The sequence below is a fragment of the Ranitomeya variabilis genome, chromosome 8 (assembly GCF_051348905.1).
Source record: "Ranitomeya variabilis isolate aRanVar5 chromosome 8, aRanVar5.hap1, whole genome shotgun sequence".
NCBI classification, from domain to species: Eukaryota; Metazoa; Chordata; class Amphibia; order Anura; family Dendrobatidae; genus Ranitomeya; species Ranitomeya variabilis.
This window is the reverse complement of record NC_135239.1, coordinates 59,982,153-60,004,927: the sequence shown is the minus strand read 5'-3', so window position 1 is coordinate 60,004,927 and position 22,775 is coordinate 59,982,153. Positions and strand designations below refer to the sequence as shown.

Genomic DNA, 22,775 nt, shown 5'->3' with positions numbered 1-22,775 from the left:
ATATTGAGACATTTGCTTTTTTTTTATTTTTAGGACTGGCTGCTTTATGCAGGAGAGATTGCATACTTTAGGATTAGGGTATTCTTAACCCGCAAATCATTGATTTAGGCTGGTAGTTTGTCTTTTGGTGCTTATTGTTTCTTTTGGTCGTGGCCTGTACCTTTTTGGTATGACGTACATTTGGCTAAGCTGAGCATGCAGTGTAATGCGAGTGATGGCTGTCGGCGGAAAGAACATGAAGCTTTCATAAAAACATTATGATCATTGGCCTGAGTACACATGCCTCAACCAGCTGATGTATGAGCATTTTGTGCATGCGGGGCCAGTTACATACTGTTATCGGCAGCATATTGCACCGTGTAAACAGGGGATGTGCTGCTGACAACATGGATGCTGTATGGCGACTAGTGTTGAGCGATACCGTCCGATACTTGAAAGTATCGGTATCGGATAGTATCGGCCGATACCCGAAAAATATCGGATATCGCCGATACCGATACCCGATACCAATGCATTTCAATGGGACGCAAAGTATCGGAATGGTTCTCAGGGTCTGAAGGAGAGGAAACTCTCCTTCAGGCCCTGTGATCCATATTCATGTGTAAAATAAAGAATTAAAATAAAAAATATGGATATACTCACCTCTCCGGTGGCCCCAGGATCTTACCGCTGTAACCGGGAGCCTCCGTTCCTAAGAATGAGCGTGTGAAGGGCCTTCGATGACGTCGCGGCTTCTGATTGGTCGCGTGACCGCTCATGTGACCGCTCACGCAACCAATCAGAAGCCGCGACGTCAGCCGCAAAGTCATCGAAGGTCCTTCACGGGCTCATTCTTAGGAACGGAGGCTCCCGGTTACAGCGGTAAGGTCCAGGGGCCGCCGGAGAGGTGAGTATATGGATATATATGGATATACTCACCTCTCCGGTGGCCCCTGGATCTTACCGCTGTAACCGGGAGCCTCCGTTCCTAAGAATGAGCCCGTGAAGGACCTTCGATGACGTCGCAGCTGACGTCGCAGCTTCTGATTGGTCGCGTGAGCGGTCACATGAGCGGTCACGCGACCAATCAGAAGCCGTGACGTCATCGAAGGCCCTTCACGCGCTCATTCTTAGGAACGGAGGCTCCCGGTTACAGCGGTAAGATCCAGGGGCCACCGGAGAGGTGAGTATATCCATATTTTTTATTTTAATTCTTTATTTTACACATGAATATGGTTCCGATACCGATTCCCGATACCACAAAAGTATCGGAACTCGGTATCGGAATTCCGATACCGCAAGTATCGGCCGATACCCGATACTTGCGGTATCGGAATGCTCAACACTAATGGCGACAGAACCATCATATTGTTTTCTTCCCCAGCAGAATGGGCAGAAATCGGCCCTTGAAAACGTATCTTTACTTTAAGTCCTCTACTTATTCTCGGATGACAAATATCAGGCTTTTACCAAGATTGTCTTGATCCTCTGTTTCAGCAGTTCCATTGTAAATCATTTATTCAAATTGACATTACAAATTTTTTTTTACATTTTTTACATTTTCCAGGGGCAATGGTAATTCCCATTCTTTCCTTCTGGATGTACAGCGCAGTCTCAATGCTTGTTGACCTGACTGGAAAACCAAACTTTATAGCTCGTATAAAATCCAGCTTGGGAAGAATGACCCAGTAAGTATAAAGAACCAGTCAGTCCCAGTTGGCTCACAGCCTATTAATTACTGACGTACTAGTGATAATTTCATGGTTTCCTATTAATATGCTTCATCTGGGGAGACCAGAGATTTTGAACAAAACTAAAGCAAGTACCGGGTACCTCCACCTATTATTGTGCCATGTAAACAGCTTGTCCATGGCTGCGCTAACATGCTACAGGGATTGAACATCAGAAAATGACTCATGGTGTACATCAGCAAGCTACTTAGCAGAGGCAGGATTACTGCTATTTTAGACTAATACTTCCTGTTTGTTCATGAGGAGTTTTCAGAAAGATCCTTATCAGAGGCAGTAACAATGCCAGATAACACAACCCACTCAGCTGAAAACACAGGATTTCGCAGCTCCCCCTACTCACTTGAGAATGACATTTGCTCATGTTCATGTAAGGTTCGGCCAGGACCGTAGTCATGGCCGAGGACACTGGGCCTTTGTGTCCTGGCCTCCTCTTACAGAAAAATAATCTTCTTCTATCAGCATACCTGTGTCTTCTCTCACCACACCGTCAGGGACTTCTCTGTGGTGCTGAGGACTTTCTGCAATCGACGTCACAATAATTGAGACACAGTCCGTTTCAAATTCAAATCAAAGAACTTTACTTAATACACTTTTCAGCACATTCTTGTCAGAATCAGCATAAGCATCAGGCTCCATACAGTACACACCCTGCATCTTCCCTGTACTCAGTCCCACGTACTTCAGTACATTACTGTTGTGATCCGCTTTTTGGCTCCCCTGGTGGTGGCTGGTGGTACTGGAGACTTGTGTGTGCTTTTCTGCCTCAGCTCACCTGCTTCCATCAGTTTTGGGAGTTCCCTATTTAGCCTTGCTCTCCAGTCACTTCCTTGCCGGTCATCATTGTAACCTGAGTCATTCAGTTGCATGTTCCTGCTACTAGTCTGCTGATCAGCTAAGTAGACTCTTGTCCTTTTTGTTTTGTTTTTCTTGTCCAGTTTACAGTTTTGTCATTTCCTGTTACTGGAAGCTCTTGTGGACTGAAATTGCCACTCCTGTGTCATGAGTTGACACAGGAGTCTTAAAGTAATTTCAGGATGGGTTTTTTGAAAGGGTTTTTCAGCTGACCGTGAAGTACTCTTTTGTATCCTTCCTCTATCTAGTAAGTGGACCTCGCTTTGCTAAATCTACCTTCATACTGTGTATGTCTTTTCCTCTGAACTCACCGTTAATATACGTGGGGGCTACTATCATCTTTGGGGAATTTCTCTAGAGGTAAGCCAGGTCTGTTCCTTCCTCTTCCAGGCGTAGTTAGTTCTCCGGCTGGCGCATGGCATCTAGGCAGCCGTAGGAATGCTCCCTGGCTACTGTTAGTTGTGTGGTAGATTTAGGTCACGGTCAGCTTGAGTTTCCATCACCCGAGAGCTAGTTTGTTATTTTTGTGTTTCTGATGTTCCCATGCCATTGGGGAATCATGACAGTATGACCGGCCGCTGTTAAAGTAATTGGCAGAAGAAAGGAGAGTAAAAGAAGTCTGTAGATTTTTTTTTTTTTTTTTCCTCTCATGTTTGCTACTTAGTTGGCTCAGTTGTATTTCTGCTCTATTTACAGCCTTGCCTTTCTCTCCTTCTAATCCTTGAATGGCTCTGATCTCTCCGGTTTAAGGATGGACCCTCAGAGTTTGGCTGCAGGTTTAAATAATCTTGCTACGAAGGTTCAGAATTTACAAGATTATGTTATACGTACTCCTATTTCTGAACCTAAGATTCCTACACCAGAGGTATTTTCCGGAGATAGATCTCGGTTTCTGAATTTCAAATGTAATTGTAAATTATTCCTTTCTCTCAGACCTCACTCCTCTGGAGATCCTGTTCAGCAGGTTAAGATTGTGATTTCTTTGCTGCGAGGTGACCCTCAGAATTGGGCATTTTCATTGACACCAGGGGATCCTGCGTTGCTCAATGTGGATGCGTTTTTTTCTGGCTTTAGGGTTGCTGTATGAGGAACCTAATTTGGAGATTCAAGCTGAAAAAGCTGTAATAGCCCTGTCTCAAGGGCAAGATGAAGCTGAGATATACTGCCAAAAATTTCGTAAGTGGTCTGTGCTTACTCAGTGGAATGAGTGTGCCCTAGTGGCAAATTTCAGAGAGGGCCTTTCTGATGCCGTTAAGGATGTCATGGTGGGGTTTCCTACGCCCACAGGTCTGAATGAGTCCATGACAATGGCGATTCAGATTGATCGGCGTTTTCGGGAGCGCAAACCCGTGCACCATTTGGCGGTATCTTCTGAAGGGACGCCAGAGAAAATGCAATGTGACAGAATTCTGTCAAGAAGCGAGCGGCAGAATTATAGGCGCAAAAATGGCTTGTGCTTCTACTGTGGTGATTCCGCGCATGTTATATCAGCATGCTCTAAACGTACTAGGAAGGTTGACAAGTCTGTTTCTATTGGCACTTTACAGTCTAAATTTCTTCTGTCTGTAACTCTGATTTGTTCATTATCAGTTATTACCGTGGATGCCTATGTGGACTCTGGCGCCGCTCTGAGTCTCATGGATTGGTCCTTCGCCAGGCGCTGTGGGTTTGATTTGGAGCCTCTGGAAGTTCCTATACCTCTGAAGGGTATTGATTCTACACCTCTGGCTTGTAATAGACCACAGTTCTGGACGCAAGTGACTATGCGTATGACTCCAGACCATCAGGAGATGATTCGCTTCCTCGTGTTGTATAATTTACATGATGTTTTAGTGCTTGGATTACCATGGTTACAATCTCATAACCCAGTACTGGACTGGAAAACTATGTCTGTGTTAAGCTGGGGATGTCGGGGGGCTCATGGGGACATACCTTTGGTTCCTATCTCGTCATCTATTCCCTCTGAGATTCCTGCATTTTTGTCGGATTTTGGGGATATTTTTGAAGAGCCTAAAATTGGTTCTCTCCCTCCCCACAGAGAGTGTGATTGCGCCATAGATCTGATTCCAGGCAGTAAATTTCCAAAGGGTCGTTTGTTTAACCTATCTGTACCTGAGCATGCTGCCATGCGAGAATATGTTAAGGAGTCCCTGGAAAAGGGACATATTCGTCCTTCTTCATCACCTTTAGGAGCTGGGTTTTTATTTGTCTCTAAAAAGGATGGCTCGCTGAGGCCTTGTATTGATTATCGACTCCTGAATAAAATTACTGTCAAATATCAGTATCCGTTGCCGCTGCTTACTGATGTGTTTGCTCGCATAAGGGGGGCTAAGTGGTTCTCCAAGATTGATCTCCGTGGGGCGTATAATTTGGTGCGAATTAAGCAAGGGGATGAGTGGAAAACCGCATTTAATACGCCTGAGGGCCACTTTGAGTATTTAGTAATGCCTTTCGGCCTTTCTAATGCGCCTTCAGTTTTTCAGTCCTTTATGCATGATATTTTCCGTGAATATCTGGATAAATTTATGATTGTGTATTTGGACGATATTTTGATTTTTTCTGAGGACTGGGAGTCTCATGTTCAGCAGGTCAGGAGGGTTTTTCAGGTCTTGCGGGAGAATTCTCTGTGTGTAAAGGGTTCTAAGTGTGTTTTTGGGGTTCAAAAGATTTCCTTTTTGGGGTACATTTTTTCCCCTTCTTCTGTTGAGATGGACCCTGTCAAGGTTCGGGCTATTTGTGACTGGACGCAGCCTACTTCTCTAAAGGGTCTTCAGAAGTTCTTGGGCTTTGCTAATTTTTATCGTCGATTTATAACTGGTTTTTCTGGTGTTGCTAAGCCTCTTACGGATTTGACTAAGAAGGGTGCTGATGTTGCCAATTGGTCCTCTGCCGCTGTGGAGGCCTTTCGGGAACTTAAGCGCCGCTTTTCGTCTGCCCCTGTGTTGCGCCAGCCCGATGTCTCTCTCCCCTTTCAGGTTGAGGTCGATGCTTCCGAGATCGGAGCGGGGGCGGTTTTGTCGCAGAAAAGTTCCGATTGCTCAGTGATGAGACCTTGTGCGTTCTTTTCTCGAAAATTTTCTGCCGCCGAAAGAAATTATGATGTCGGTAATCGGGAGCTTTTGGCCATGAAGTGGGCATTTGAGGAGTGGCGTCATTGGCTTGAGGGTGCTAGACATCAGGTGGTGGTTTTGACTGATCACAAGAATCTGATTTATCTTGAGTCTGCCAGGCGCCTGAATCCTAGACAGGCGCGCTGGTCGTTGTTTTTCTCTCGGTTTAATTTTGTGGTCTCATATCTACCAGGTTCTAAGAATGTGAAGGCGGATGCCCTTTCTAGGAGTTTTGAGCCTGATTCCCCTGGTGATTCAGAACCTACAGGTATCCTTAAGGATGGGGTGATATTATCCGCTATTTCCCCAGATCTGCGACGTGCTTTGCAAGAGTTTCAGGCGGATAGACCTGATCGCTGTCCACCTGGTAGACTGTTTGTTCCTGATGATTGGACCAGTAGAGTCATCTCGGAGGTTCATTCTTCTATGCTGGCGGGTCATCCTGGAATTTTTGGTACCAGGGATTTGGTGGCTAGATCCTTCTGGTGGCCATCTCTGTCTCGTGATGTGCGTGTTTTTGTGCAGTCTTGTGATGTGTGTGCTCGGGCCAAGCCTTGTTGTTCTAGGGCTAGCGGGTTGTTGTTGCCCTTGCCTATTCCGAAGAGGCCTTGGACGCACATCTCGATGGACTTTATTTCTGATCTTCCTGTCTCTCAGAGGATGTCCGTTATCTGGGTGGTGTGTGACCGTTTTTCTAAGATGGTTCATTTGGTGCCATTGCCGAAGTTGCCTTCCTCGTCTGAGTTGGTTCCTTTGTTTTTTCAAAATGTGGTTCGCTTGCATGGTATTCCTGAAAATATCGTTTCTGATAGGGGTACCCAGTTCGTTTCTAGATTTTGGCGGGCATTCTGTGCCAGGTTGGGCATTGATTTGTCTTTTTCGTCTGCCTTCCATCCTCAGACTAATGGCCAGACGGAGCGAACTAATCAAACTTTGGAGACGTATTTGAGGTGTTTTGTGTCTGCGGATCAGGATGATTGGGTTGCCTTTTTGCCGTTGGCGGAGTTTGCTCTTAATAATCGGGCCAGTTCTGCCACTTTGGTTTCCCCTTTCTTTTGCAATTCGGGGTTTCATCCCCGTTTTTCTTCTGGTCAGGTGGAGTCTTCGGATTGTCCTGGAGTAGATGCTGTGGTGGATCGGTTGTATCGGATTTGGGAACAAGTGGTGGACAATTTGAATTTGTCCCAGGAGAGGACTCAGCGGTTTGCTAACCGCCAGCGTCGGGTTGGTCCTCGCCTTCGTGTTGGGGACTTGGTGTGGTTGTCTTCCCGTTTTGTCCCAATGAGGGTTTCTTCTCCTAAATTTAAGCCTCGGTTCATCGGTCCCTATAGGATTTTGGAGATTATTAACCCTGTTTCCTTTCGTTTGGACCTTCCGGCATCTTTCGCTATCCATAATGTGTTCCATCGGTCGTTGTTGCGGAGATACGAGGTGCCGGTGGTTCCTTCTGCTGGGCCTCCTGCTCCTGTGCTGGTTGAGGGTGAATTGGAGTACGTTATAGAGAAGATCTTGGACTCCCGTATTTCCAGGCGGAGACTCCAGTACCTGGTTAAATGGAAGGGCTATGGTCAGGAAGATAATTCTTGGGTAACTGCCTCTGATGTTCATGCCTCGGATTTGGTTCGTGCCTTTCATAGGGCTCATCCAGGTCGCCCTGGCGGTTCTTGTGAGGGTTCGGTGCCCCCTCCTTAAGGGGGGGGTACTGTTGTGATCCGCTTTTTGGCTCCCCTGGTGGTGGCTGGTGGTACTGGAGACTTGTGTGTGCTTTTCTGCCTCAGCTCACCTGCTTCCATCAGTTTTGGGAGTTCCCTATTTAGCCTTGCTCTTCAGTCACTTCCTTGCCGGTCATCATTGTAACCTGAGTCATTCAGTTGCATGTTCCTGCTGCTGATCAGCTAAGTGGACTCTTGTCCTTTTTGTTTTGTTTTTCTTGTCCAGTTTACAGTTTTGTCATTTCCTGTTACTGGAAGCTCTTGTGGACTGAAATTGCCACTCCTGTGTCATGAGTTGACACAGGAGTCTTAAAGTAATTTCAGGATGGGTTTTTTGAAAGGGTTTTTCAGCTGACCGTGAAGTCCTCTTTTGTATCCTTCCTCTATCTAGTAAGTGGACCTCGCTTTGCTAAATCTACCTTCATACTGTGTATGTCTTTTCCTCTGAACTCACCGTTAATATACGTGGGGGCTACTATCATCTTTGGGGAATTTCTCTAGAGGTAAGCCAGGGCTGTTCCTTCCTCTTCCAGGCGTAGTTAGTTCTCCGGCTGGCGCATGGCATCTAGGCAGCCGTAGGAATGCTTCCTGGCTACTGTTAGTTGTGTGGTAGATTTAGGTCATGGTCAGCTTGAGTTTCCATCACCCGAGAGCTAGTTTGTTATTTTTATGTTTCTGATGTTCCCATGCCATTGGGGAATCATGACAATTACGGGGTAATAACGCCTAAGGCGGTACCGCAGTGTTCTCCTTGTCCAGACTCACTATTTCTGGGGTTTTGCTCATCCGTTTCACCCCAGATATAAGAGCATCTGCCCATGTAATGATCTGCCACATCTTGAACCATCTGCGCCCTGTACTTTCCTGGACCACTTCCTTTCTTCCACTCCAAGCTGCTGTAGCTCTGCTGCTGCACACTGTCCTTCTGTCCCTATAGGACTCTGAATGGCTGTGTTCTCCACTTGAAACGTTACGTGGCTGCTGCGGTGTCCTGGCCCTAGAGCCCATGTGGACATTTTGGGCGCTTAGGCCCTTCTCAACTTCCTAACATGACACACTTGCTTACCACACAGTAGCCCCTCCTACAATTAACCATCTACGTACACTAAGTTCCCGTATACACTATGAATACTATAGTGCCCCCCATCTAGTAGCCATAATTGGACACTACGCTTTTCCTATTCTAAACATGGCAACAATACAACAGTGTATATATATATTTATGACACGGTAATACACCTAACAGTGCAGCAGTACTATTGTATAAGAGCAGTGGCGGATTATAATGAGGTAAATCTGGGCTGTTCCCTCCCTTACCTCTTTTTTCTTCTCCATCCATCTCAGCGCACGGCTAGCGCATGCGCGGTTTGGGGCGACCCCGTAATTTCCTGCTCCGTCCATTGCTGGATGCAGTGCATTCCACGCCTGCGTTCCAGGCGCGCGGCACATGAAGTCACTTTTTCCCTGGAGGAAGCCCGTAAAGCTGCGCATGCGCAAAGATACGCCGGTGACGCTGACATTAGGATCAGCTGTTAATGCGTGGGGGGTTTAAATAGACGGCCTCAATGCAGTGCACACACACGCCCCCATTTGAGGAAGCCAGTATGGCGAAACGGCACTGTTGGGGTTACTGATGGTCTCATTGATGTAAGTAATAGAATTCATACGCTGGGGTATATTTTGACCTCTTCATGCACAATTGTATATCGCATTCTATCCCTATTTGAGCTGCTGCTAGTTTATAAGTGGTGTTTATATTTGGACAGCACAATGCACTTTGTTTATACAGCGTACTAGGATATATGCAGCAGTTTATATATAGGAGCATTGTTTAGGTTCATATTCTAATTAGTTCAGGCTACCCCCTTTTTTTGGCCCTAATATGATTTATTGCACTATGCACTTTACTTAATGGGCTGTAAGGGATTGAGGCGTTTACATACATATATTTATATATATTTTTTTAATCTTTTTGATGTTATACCCATAGTGTCTCTTAATTCTTACATTCTGGAACCATCAGTTATATCTTCATGAAACTTCCTTGTCTTGTCTTATGTATGATTTTATGCAATTAATAATAAAAATATATATTTTATTTATATCTGCTCAAGCCTCTGTGTTTTACCAGTAATATACCTGGTAGATATGTGTTGATTACTCACTGTAACTTGTTATAAGTAATGTAAAAAAAAGTGATCACAATACTTATCCATTCCGTAACAGGCTAGTTTAGATTTTGGTGACTGACTTTAATTTTTGTTTCTTTGTTTCCCTTTTTTCCTTTGTTTTTGACATTCCAATATTTTAGCAAATATTAATAAATGGAGAAGTTAATTTAAATAAAGAAAACATGTGAACTTACACACTGGAGATGACCTTCAGATTGTTGTTTTGGAAAACTAGCTCTGCCAATAATGGCACAAAGAGCAATACAGTAAGAATGTTTGTGATGATAACATCCATCTTGATTCTTCAAATAAATATTTTTTATGAAGACAGACAGATAGATCGGTAATAGATAATGTGACAACTTCAGCAAACTATGTAACGCAAATGCCGGCATCCCTGCACGGTCCATCACCCTCCTCCCGGCAAGGGACGCAGACATACTTACCTCTCTTGCCACTCTATGGTGTGTTCTTCTTTTTCCGTGGTTTACTGCTTCCCTGGGCCTGTGCACATCATGCAGGTCTCCCAGTAACGCGTTTAGTGTCTGCACGTTTCCTGCTTTCAGTTAACAATGTTGTCTAAACCAGAACCGTTCTTGTTACCAATGTTGTCTGAACCTGAAATCGCTCCGGTGGTACCTGAACCAGCTCCGGCTGAACGTGAACCTGTAACCGCTCTGGTGGTACCTGAACCTATAACCGCTCCAGCGGTACCCGAACAAGCACCAGTGTACTTTCCGTCCATTGACCCAGATTCCATATTGTCTGAACTAGTTCCGACATCGAGACCTGTGATCTCGAATCCTGTCCTGTCAGTGACTCTGAGTCTGTGTCCGTGACTGCCGTCTTGACCCTTGGGGTCAACTGCTGCAGTACCGGGAACTGCCCTTGGAGTGGTACCTGGCGGCTTCCTGCACCTGAAGCCTAACTCCACCATTATGAGCTCTAGCGAAAACCAGGTAGCTGCTTAGCCATGCCCCTCCTGGGTAAGCACGGCTTGTGGCACAGTGAGTCCACAAGCCACGTGTGTGATAACTTATCTCAGAGGATCGCCATCTTGATGCTTGGGCCATTATCACAAGAACAAATTTCATTATTTTATTATACTATACCTGAAGAAGGAGTAACCAGACTTAGAAACACGTTGTGTGAATAAAAATCCACGGATCACACATACATCGACAGTACTTTTTGGCAGCGCCAAGGAATCACCGCTCTCTTTCCTATTTGGTTTATGCAAGTCAGATCATATGACACTCATTCTGAGAGATTTTAGTGGTGCATATCACTGTCTGATATGTGGGGTCTGTCTCTGGTTGCTGAGGTCTGTGTGCTATGGGTTATAATTTTTACCTCTGTCAGTGGAAAGGTAAGGAACATAGAAAGTCAAACCATTAGAATAGCCAAAAGAAAATGATTACTATCCATAACTAATAAATTAAACCTATGCACTCGACTTTTGGAGGGAGTATTGTAAATTGCAGAAACAATGTAGAGGTATAAGGGGTATCGTTTCTCCTTATGGAGAGTGACATACCATCTCTGGCTTGTCAAGGTAAGGAGGCTTATTCGCCATGCAATGCTCCTTGGGAAATATAATATGCAAATTGCCTCTTCTGAGAAAAAGAGGACTTAACTCTATAGCGCCACCTGTTGGAAGTAGCGATCCTACAAGTCACAATCAACCCTTTAACGAGTCGTGCAATATGACTTAGGATAAAAGCCAAATCAGTATCTCAATTCGCAGACACGGTGTTTCGGGCTGTTGGCCCTCGTCAGTGCGAAGCATGAGAACTGATTTGGCTAGGTGAGAGGCTCTGGACAAACGATACCCCTTAGACCCCAGTCCAGAGCCTCTCACCTAGCCAAATCCGTTCTCATGCTTCGCACTGACGAGGGCCAACAGCCCGAAACACCGTGTCTGCGAATTGAGATACTGATTTGGCTTTTATCCTAAGTCATATTGCACGACTCGTTAAAGGGTTGATTGTGACTTGTAGGATCGCTACTTCCAACAGGTGGCGCTATAGAGTTAAGTCCTCTTTTTCTCAGAAGAGGCAATTTGCATATTATATTTCCCAAGGAGCATTGCATGGCGAATAAGCCTCCTTACCTTGACAAGCCAGAGATGGTATGTCACTCTCCATAAGGAGAAACGATACCCCTTAGACCCCAGTCCAGAGCCTCTCACCTAGCCAAATCAGTTCTCATGCTTCGCACTGACGAGGGCCAACAGCCCGAAACACCGTGTCTGCGAATTGAGATACTGATTTGGCTTTTATCCTAAGTCATATTGCACGACTCGTTAAAGGGTTGATTGTGACTTGTAGGATCGCTACTTCCAACAGGTGGCGCTATAGAGTTAAGTCCTCTTTTTCTCAGAAGAGGCAATTTGCATATTATATTTCCCAAGGAGCATTGCATGGCGAATAAGCCTCCTTACCTTGACAAGCCAGAGATGGTATGTCACTCTCCATAAGGAGAAACGATACCCCTTAGACCCCAGTCCAGAGCCTCTCACCTAGCCAAATCAGTTCTCATGCTTCGCACTGACGAGGGCCAACAGCCCGAAACACCGTGTCTGCGAATTGAGATACTGATTTGGCTTTTATCCTAAGTCATATTGCACGACTCGTTAAAGGGTTGATTGTGACTTGTAGGATCGCTACTTCCAACAGGTGGCGCTATAGAGTTAAGTCCTCTTTTTCTCAGAAGAGGCAATTTGCATATTATATTTCCCAAGGAGCATTGCATGGCGAATAAGCCTCCTTACCTTGACAAGCCAGAGATGGTATGTCACTCTCCATAAGGAGAAACGATACCCCTTAGACCCCAGTCCAGAGCCTCTCACCTAGCCAAATCAGTTCTCATGCTTCGCACTGACGAGGGCCAACAGCCCGAAACACCGTGTCTGCGAATTGAGATACTGATTTGGCTTTTATCCTAAGTCATATTGCACGACTCGTTAAAGGGTTGATTGTGACTTGTAGGATCGCTACTTCCAACAGGTGGCGCTATAGAGTTAAGTCCTCTTTTTCTCAGAAGAGGCAATTTGCATAATGTAGAGGTATGGATTCTTGTAAGTCAAATTCTATGGATAAATATTTATCTGATTTTGTATCTGTAGAGGCAATAAAATGAACTCATAAACAGAGCTAGCTTTTGAATCTGCTATGTTTATTAGCTTGGAACTGAACTTAAACACATTCTCTGTTCTTTCATAAGTCCCTTACATTGCTTATACAATTTTGGTTCAATGTTTTTCCCTAACATAGGTTTACAAGCATAAAATATCTGATTTTATGCTAATTTGGTGCTGCTTGGGTGTGGTCTTTAGCAAAAATCAATCTCCTTCCCCTCTGGCAAATAATAACATAATACTTGGTCAAGATTAGTCTTCTTCCCCCTCTGGTACCTGACAATATAATGCCTGGTCAGAATCAATTTCTCAATTTCTTTCACCCCATGACAAATGACAATATAATATCTGGTCAGAATCAGTCAACTTCTTACAAACCTTATAAAATAACACCTTCTACTTCTGTAGAAGTTAGGTTTATTGTCATACTACTGCAGAGATTTTAGTCCATTACTGGCAAGCAGGTTAGAACGCTAATTTTAGTGGCTGCTCAGGATCACTAAAGAAATAACTGGCTTTGGGGAGAATTGCAGAGCAGGTATCTATACTAGCGCTCAGCTCATCGGTTAAACATGGAGATTTCTGTACAACTACATATGACAATGTGATAGCGCTTCACTGAATAATATCTTACAACATGTAAATTGAAATCATGTTTTTACTATCTATATATTAATTAGGATATCCAACGATTGTAAACCCCCATTAATTATACAGCGGTCTGCTTTAAATGTCCACTGTTACAGCACTTAAAAATTGAAGTCATATTATTAAAGGATTTCTTGAGCCTGTTTACACTATGAATCCTGTGATCTGTGGATGCGTCATTCATAGGATTATCACGGAAAGTTCTGTGTTGTCACACTACAAGGAAAGATATCACAGCACAGCGCGATGTGATGACACTGCACTAAGAAATCCTTGCACATTATAAGGCAGCATGACACGACAAGCTGAAGGGTGACAGATCAGAAATCAGCCCAATTGTGGTAAGAAAGACTTCAACCTACCAAGCATGTCATGAATGTACCATAAGGAAAATGTCTAACCTGTCTCATGTCCAAATAACAGATGATTGTTTATTGTTCCTTTCTGTAATGCAAAAAAACGAGCAAAATGAAATGAATGTACATGTGTTGGTTCTGTGTGACTACATTGCTAGAGCATACAAACAAGCAAATATAACCTTATTCTGAGGTTTGAATATATGAAAAGTGGACTGCATTACTGCTATACAGAGTAGATATAAATCAAATTGTGTGAGCCCATATGTTAGTGGGAGCTTCCCTCTACTGGGCCTAAGCTACAGATTTAAGGGATGGGCAGGATTCAGCTCTAACTAAAAACAACCATGAACAGAAGGAGTGAGACTGCATTTGTTTGTTTTTTTAATGTATGTAAAGTTGCAGAACAATTTGCACCTTTACATATGTTTCATCTTGCCAGGCACTGCTTTAACAACTTTTTTTGCAGTGCCCATTTGGGGCTGCATCCATATTGGCTGAGTACCCCTTCCACCTTTCCAAGGTTGTTTTAATTTGAGCTGGATTTACCTACTCTTTAAATTTGAGGGACCAATGACAGATGGGCTCATGCAATTTGATCAAACTGTGCGCTAAGTATCTCAGTTTTTTTTATACCAAAGTATAGTCTATATAGCAGTAATGCAGTTTAAAATTGATATATTCCACGTTCACGTATTCCTTAGCACGCTCAAAGCATGGCTTTATTTGACTTTTTTAATGTATTACAGATTTTTAATGTGGATGTATGTTATGCTCTATGGAGCACACTCCAAAGTATCTGTTATATACTGAATGTTGCGCATATCAACAAGCCATAATTCTGAGATAAGTGTCAATATTTTTCCTTAACATTGTTTACAAGCACAAGATATTTGATTTCATGCCAATTTGCTGCTGCTGAGTGCGGTCTTTAGCCAAAATCAGTCTCCTTTTCCTCTTGCAGCTAATAACATGATACTTGGTCAAGATTGGTCTTCTTCCTCCTCTGGTACCTGACAATATAATACCAGGTTAGAATCAGTTTCCTTCACCCCATGATAGATGACAATATAATATCTGGTCAGAACCAGTCAACCTCTCTCTAAGAACCTTATAAAATAACACCTACTTCAGGGGTTTATGTCCTTAAGAGTACAGAGAGTATAGTGATTCTATCTCTTTACGAAAGGAAAACTAACTATACAACACCACCATATGCGTAAAGGCCCCATCACACACAGAATGAAAGACTTCCAAATGTGTTGACCTTGGAGGGACCACCTGTTAATCTAAGGTGCATTAAGGTCTCCCAGTTTGGGGCCTACAGATGATGTTGGGCAATATAAGGATAAGGTAATTTTAGCCTTTTGTTCTGCCAGATAAGTCAATGAAGGAGATCCTGAGATCCTAAGGTGGGTGTAGGGAACCTTAGATAGGTTGTCCCATCACATCATATTTATGTTGTATGCACAGGATAGCTCATCAGTATGAAATCAGAAAGGGTCTGATACCCAGCACCCCCAATATTAGCTACGTCAGCCGCCTGATGGAAACATTTTGAATGGAGATGCAAAACACACCTGCATCCAATGTGTAGTGGATAGAAGTGGAGCTGTTCTGAGGTACCTGGCAGCGGCCACTACACATAGAATGGAGCTGAGCATTGCAGCTTCGTTAAAAGTGTTTCCACGTGGCAGCTGCCAGAGCAAAGAAACAGCTGATCTGTGGGGAGGCTGAGTGTCGGACCCCCCACACCGATCTGATGTTAAATGCTTATCCTTTGTATAGGTCACCAATATGCTGTGATCAGGCAGTGAGCCCACCACAGACGTTCATTTCTAGAGGATCTCTGTAAATGGTGCAGGGGAAGCTATCTGTACATCAATTGATAACAAACGGTGTCAGGAACTGTACTTATCCCAACTTCCCTGACTTCCTTTGCAACATATGCCTTTCTCACAAAAGCAGTTTGGCTTGATTTGGTTTTGCCCGGATATGTATTCTATGCATTTATGCTTTATGGTTTTCGTGATTGCACTTGCTTTATGGCCAATCAGTAACTTCTCCCTATAATATTCATCCACCACATTCACTTTCTGTGGCATGATTATTTTGTCATCTGGCTTATTTGATATCCCATTTTCCTGAGCCCCACTACCCCTCCCTGAAGTGTAAAGGACTTGCAAATATTTGATCATTGCTTCTCTCCATATTGTACAACTCCATATGTGCTGCGCTAATTGGAGAGCAATGGGGTGATTGAAATGTGATGCCATGCTGACATCATGTGAGCAGACTGAAGGTTTTTCCCAAGCCTATATCTACAGAAGATCACATTGTATTCTATTAATTGATTAAATAAGCTATTAACATTTGACACAAATTACACACAATGCATGACACATATATTACACATAATACAACATACATGACACACATAGTACATACAGTACTTATGTTATATGTATAGTGTTGTCTGGTTGTCATCTCCAGTGTTATTAGTGTACGCAGATGTATGATTTATCAGACAAAGAGATACCGATTCATCAAGACTAGCATAACACAGGCTTTATTCCATTTTGAAGGAGTACCAAGCGCCAAATTAATTGACACAAGCCACTTTATGAATTATGGCGCCTATTATAAGTGGTGTGCACCTCCATACATCGAGCCAAAAATGCTACTCCTGTTGAAGACTGGAGTAGCATTTCTGGAGTACAAAACGTCATAATGTTTAATGAATTGGACGGGAGGACACGGCCATGCTTCATCCCAACCCAGCTCCTTCCCATTCTGTTTCAAACTGATGTTAAAACACTAAACGTCACACAATTTTTCCACAACTCCCCATTGTGCAAAAATTGCACCTTTTCAAAGCTTTTACACCACTTTCTGGCATAAAGCTCTGATGAGTTCAGGTTAGGGTTTTAGTTTCGGTCTAGGCGTATAGTGGAGGCTCATTTATAAATGTGCTTACTTTGGTACACAATTTAAATAAAATAAAAACACATTTAATAGCAAATATTTTAGCGATGAATAGAAGAGACGACCTTTACAATACTTTACTAATGGAATCTATATCTTCTGATCAGTGCTGGGAGCTTTTTCTACTCAATCTCAAACTCAAGGGATTTTCCTTTCGTTGGCAGTCTACACCGCCTTTTTAAAAAAGAAGAAGAGATAGAGAGAGACACTTGAATGTCATGTTTTAAATCATTAAATTGTTCTTTGTTGTGTAAGATTTATTTATCTGAACTCAAACCTACTTATGCCACTGGATATCAGTTCTCTCCTACCATAGCTAATTACTTCCATGTCAGGATGCTTCCTACTAATTAATTACTGAGCTGCAAGGAGGATGTGGAGAAATGTTAGTTTTTACAACTGGTAATTACTTGCACTTTCTAGAAAAACTGTCTAAAATGTTCTGGTGGTATTTATACTAATAACTTGTTCACTGAGATTTCTAATTAGAAAATAGTTCTACTTCTGATATCTCAAACTTGTTTTTCAGCTAACTTTTTTGTATTCAAAGTATAAAACAAAAGTTTTAGAGTTCAACTCTATTTGGCAGTTTTATTCTTTGAATGCCATACCTCAATTTATTATCATTCTGTAGGACTCCCAACCTTTTTGCAAGTTCTATTAAGTCTTCCTTCTAAAAAAAAAAACATATTTGGAAGAAGAATATATTACTTCCTGTATTTAGGAGGTACAAGTCTGCCAAAGCATAAGACGTAACTGCAGTAGAAACTATAGATTTTAACTATTAATGGCTGGCTGCGGTACTCACATGTAAATAGCACATCATCACCGCAGCGAAGAGAAAAAAGCTGGTGGATCATCAGCTCAATTAATCAACCACACCTACCTGCTTATTCTGGAGCCGGTAGATGTAGTTCCTGTTATAAATAATAATTATTTCCCCACTTTGCTTTTCTTTTGCAAATTTTTACGTGATCTTGCAACATCCCTTTGGGTTAAGGTTTCATTTGATCTGTACCTCCTGAATGCTGAACCTTCTTCTTTCTTTCTATAGTCTATACCGAAGTTTGTCCTTGATAAACAGAAAAATAGCCTCTTCACAGAGGAAGAGGAGGCATCTCTGGTGACACCTATTGGAAGTAGCAATCCTAAAACTCAATATAGGTCCTTTAACCAGACTTGCCACAAGATTTAGGCTGGGATTAACATAGTATTTTCTCCTGCGCTCAGTGGCCTTTTGAGGCTTATGTCCAACCCCTCCATGCAAAACGTTATTTGGTCATATGCGCCATTGAGTCTAATGATGAAGATACAGTCACAGCCTGCTTGTCGTGCATCGTTTTCGGTTTTACACACCTATTGGAGGCGGAAACCAAGACGTAGTCGACTACGTAATGATGCCAACCTCAGCTAGGAGTATACATCTGAAAATGATGCACAAGTGAGCACTCTGTGACTGCCTCTGCATCATTATAGTCAAGGGCCCCGTTGGCATATCCCGAATCCCGGTTTGCGGTGGGTTCGATTTGCAGACACGTTTGGGGTGTTAGCTCTTCATCAGTGCAAAGCAGGAGATCTGTGTGGCTGGATGAGAGACCTCCAACAGGGGATTCTGTACAGTTTCTCCTTTAGGAAAGTGCAAAAGCATTATAATGAGACTTATGGGCCATGCAATGCTCCTTTGCGAACTTAAATATGATAAAATGGAAAATTCATGATAAATATTTATTCCTAATTTAAAGAATATTTGATTTTTCATTATGGGGTTTTGGACCAACACTGAAGGGAATCATTAGCCTCTGGTCAAAAATGTATAACTTTTTACATAGTCTGTCAGAATATCATGTCCATATGACCAAAATAATTTCTGGAGCATATTGTTTTAAAATTACCAGAATAGTTCTAAGTTAGAGGAGAAAAGATGAATTGATAGACACATAGTATCATGGTCCCATTTTACTGGAGCCCAGTGACAACAGAAATGTAGGAGGCCATGAAGCCCAAAGATTTACCCTTCAATAAATGTTTTAACTCTTAATTATATTTATCGATTCCTCGTTACCATCTCCTAGCCAATGGTGTTGTCAATGACAGCCAAAAAAAGGTTGTTTTCCTCGCCTGTCCACTTTTCCGGAGCAAAATTAAAGCTGAATGAATTAGCTGAATTATTGGTTCTTATGTTGTACTTTCCTTGACTTTTATATGACCCAGTCCTAATCCATAGTGTTGATTTGGTTAAGTAGAATGGTCATTATAGCCTTAAGAAGCCCAACTCTCTAATAAGAATATTCCTTAAAGTATATAAAAGAGATTTAAAAAATCATAAAAACTTATGAAGCACAGAGTGCACCTATGCGCAGATAGCTACAGTAACCTTCTAATCACAAAATTAGATCTCCAAGTAATCAATCTTCATTAAGTCAAACATATACGAGCACCAAAGTGATGAAACAGAAGTTTTTGGTTAGTAAAACCGTTTTTTTATTGCAGCTTTTGTGTATTCATTAGGGTTGAGAGACTATAAAGTTTTGCCGTCAAAGGGTATGCACCTGGCAGTCTTTCGATACTTCCAGATTCCCAAACATGGTTCATCTGCTTAGCATATAAATGTGGACCTAAATCCCAGAAGCTGTAGTATTTAGAACCTATTTAATCAGGTTTTGTAGATAAGGTTTGTTGTTAAAAACAGTACGGTAACAATTATTTAGAGTAACACCCGCTGCAAAGTAGCGCTCAACCGTTGTACCTAAGTTCAATATCTCTAACATCACCAAAAGAAATTGGTTCCATTCTACATTGCAAACATTAAAATGAAGCTAACGTAGGTTTCACATCAGTTGCGCTGTATACTTTCCTCTTTGCAATAGATATTGTACATAAAATATCCCTACAGATGTTTGCTCCACTGGGGCACATTAAATTTCATTTATATGCCAAGATAGAAAAACCCAAAACAATGTGACTTTTAACATAAAAAAAAAAGCTGATGAAGAATTTGATGAGAAAATGGCAAGAATTCCTGTGGCACTCGGGTAACAATTTCAAGTCTTCTTTTTAATAGAATAAACAGTATCATATTTCATTCAACTCAAGCAATAAGATGAGCTGTGGGTATTACATTGATATAAACCAATAAAGAATTTGCAAATTTGAGGCACTAATTAACTGACACAATATTAAATGAAAAAAAGTTGGCTCCAGGGGCAAATATATTTTGAAGACTTGAAAGTTTCATTAAGTGAGCATTTTAAAGGATTATTTGCATAGCTTACAATTCACAAATTTGGAGAGCAACAAAAACCTGAGTTTGGCTTCCTTTACAGACACTTTTTTTCAGCATTTGTGAAACTTAAAAAATAATTTATTTTTAAAAATTCAAAATATTTTCATTATTTTTCACAGACTTTTTTAAAAGAATGTTTGGTGCCTTTTTTTGCAATTTTTTCCTTTCATGCTTTTTCTTGTTGTTTTTCAAATAATGCAGAGAATAGCCAGTGGTATAACTAGAGTCCCATGGGCCCTGCGGCAAAATTTGAACCTAAGACCTCCACCTTCATGTTGGCAAGATATTGGGGCCTTTGTAGCATTCTAGATCCTATAAAGACATGTGTGTAATAGTGTTCCCTTCATGGCACCCTCCTGTAATAATATCCCCTGGTCTGGACCCTTTTTGTAGTAATGTCTGACATTCTGTCCACACCTGTAATAATGTTCTCCATCTTGGGCCCTTTCTGTAATAATGTTCACCTTCCTGGTCCCTTTCTATAATAATGTCCCCTATCATTGGCCACTTTCTCTATTAATGGGCCACTTCTTGAATTAATAATGTCCTCCGTACTATAATGGGTGCCATCTTGAACATCTTTGTGGTATAATGACCCCATCTTGGATCCCAATCTGGTATAATGTCCTCTATCCTGGGCCCCTACCTTGTATAATGTCCCTACTATTTCCGGTGCTGCAATACACTTCAGCTGGCATCAGTGGGCCTCCCTCTCTGCAACTGTGATTGTTATACCCCTGAGAATAGCCTATGAGAAACTCCAGAAAATAAAACACCATACTTGGGGCATGATGCATTTTTAAGGAATACCACTGACCCAAAAAAATGGCACAAAAAAACACAAACTAAAATCATTATACTGTATGTAATACATTTTAGATTTTGCTGTGTAATAGCCACTGGTCAATTCCAAGTCAACTACGAAGTCAATGGTGCTATGTTCAACTTACTGCTTACTTCCAGTTGGCAGCAGAGAAGGCAGCTGATCAGTAGGATTGGGCACCATCTATCTGATATGGATGACCTACACAAGTGGACAAAATTGTTGGTACTCCTCTGTTAAAGAGAATCTTTCACCATGAAAATGCAGTACAATTTGCATGCACCATGTTATAGAGCAGGGAAAGCTGACCAGATTGATATATAGCTTTGTTAGACAAGATTAAGTATAACATAAGTCCTGTGGGCGGTCCTATCAGTGATTGACAGTTATCTCTGAATGCAAACTCATACAAAGAAAGCTGTCAGTCACTGATTGCACCACTCACTGGACTGAAAATCCTAGAAAGAGCAGAGATTTAAATGGCAAAATCACAGGTCACAATGAGTCTTTTCTCGCAAAACTATATATCAATCTGCTCAGCTCCCCCTGCTCTATAACATGATGCCTACAGGTTGGACTGCATTTTCATTTTGAGAGGTTCTGCCAAAAATAATTTTCAATTTAAATTTACTGAATACCAGCTAATTAAAATCAGCCATTTCTTTTGCATTGTGGATCAAAAGAAAAATGTTAAAAACAAACTAATGATAGTGGCCTGGACAGAAATGATGATACCCCTAGAAAAGATTGAAAATAATTTTTCCATAACAAGATGTTAAAATAGCATGCATCCTGTAATTAGCACTACGGGTGTCTACAAACTTGTAATCAGTCAGTCTGCCTATTTAAACAGTGAGTGTCATGCTGTACCATGTTAATGTTTTTTGCTATAATAAATGATGCTGTAGCAACTTAGTTCGGCCACGAGAGGTCACCATGGAACAAGAGATGAAAGTTCTGGAAACAGGAAGTAGTTGGCACGGGGACTTGTGAGATAAAATTTTGAGAGGAAGTCCTGCCTGAGAGACACAGAAGGATTGGGAGCCAAAAGTGATCCAAATTGGATAGTGTGATCCAGAGGGAGCTGTTTCCATAAGTAAACTGGGATGTGTGACCATTCACCGACTGTTTAGTCAGTTAGGGAGAGTTAGATAGGATTCGCAGCATCTCCAAGAACATCCCTGTTACTGAGACTACGGATGGACTGATGGAGACTGTGTGAGCTCCCGTATATTGAGACTCTGGTAAAAACATCAATGCCATAGGAGAGCTCCGTGAAATACTACTGGGACTGATCTGAAGACTGATCTGAATCTTCACCTGCGCCTGTATCAGAGAATCTGGTAACCTAGGAAGCTAATTAAATCTAGCGGCAGGATGTCAGAATAATAATTCCAGTTGTTTTCTGCTTGAGGATATTCTCTCAGGGTGCCTGCTCTGAGTGTTCACAAACAGAACAGTGCACTGTTTGCATATTGTGTGAGTTCAAGTGATTAGTCGTGTAAATATAGATATATATATATATCAAGGGGAAAACAGGGTACCTGGAATCTATTGCAATTAAGGTGGGAGGCAAGTGTAAGATTATATACCTGAGAGGACCACGTGTCACGGTCACGGTAGAATCCCGGATAGGCCCTGTACCAGATAAGGGAGGGAGCGGCATAGCTTTGGGGTAGTCATGCCCCTGTCTGTGAAGCTGGCACTTGGGATCCCTCAGGCTGCAAAATTCATATTTTGCGGTTTGTGGCTGTTGTGACCTATATTTTATTGAGACGTAAAATTCCTGTTATCTTCTTCACAAGTTATAAAGAGAAGTTGGTTTGGTATCATATCGTGGTCAGAGTCGGTCATAGCAGCGCCGTATTCCATTCTCAAATTACGACTGGCGTACAGTACACTGAACATGGGTCAAAGAAAGCTAAGGAGAGAGTTGTCTCAGGAGATTAGAAATAACATTATATAC

General features: G+C 42.2%; 1 protein-coding gene across 3 annotated transcripts in view; it reads left to right on the top strand.

Annotated features, from left to right (window-relative positions):
• LOC143788926 (fatty acid hydroxylase domain-containing protein 2-like) overlaps window positions 1–22,775 on the top strand; it is a 325,226-nt gene that overhangs the window by 292,988 nt on the left and 9,463 nt on the right. For 2 of the 3 annotated variants that reach the window (XR_013218755.1, XR_013218757.1), the window contains one exon: window positions 1,547–1,667. The gene's annotated coding sequence lies outside the window, so the exon portion shown is untranslated. Of the gene's footprint in view, window positions 1–1,546; window positions 1,668–9,715; window positions 9,818–22,775 lie in introns of those variants that run through there. The other variant, XR_013218756.1, reaches the window with a different exon arrangement.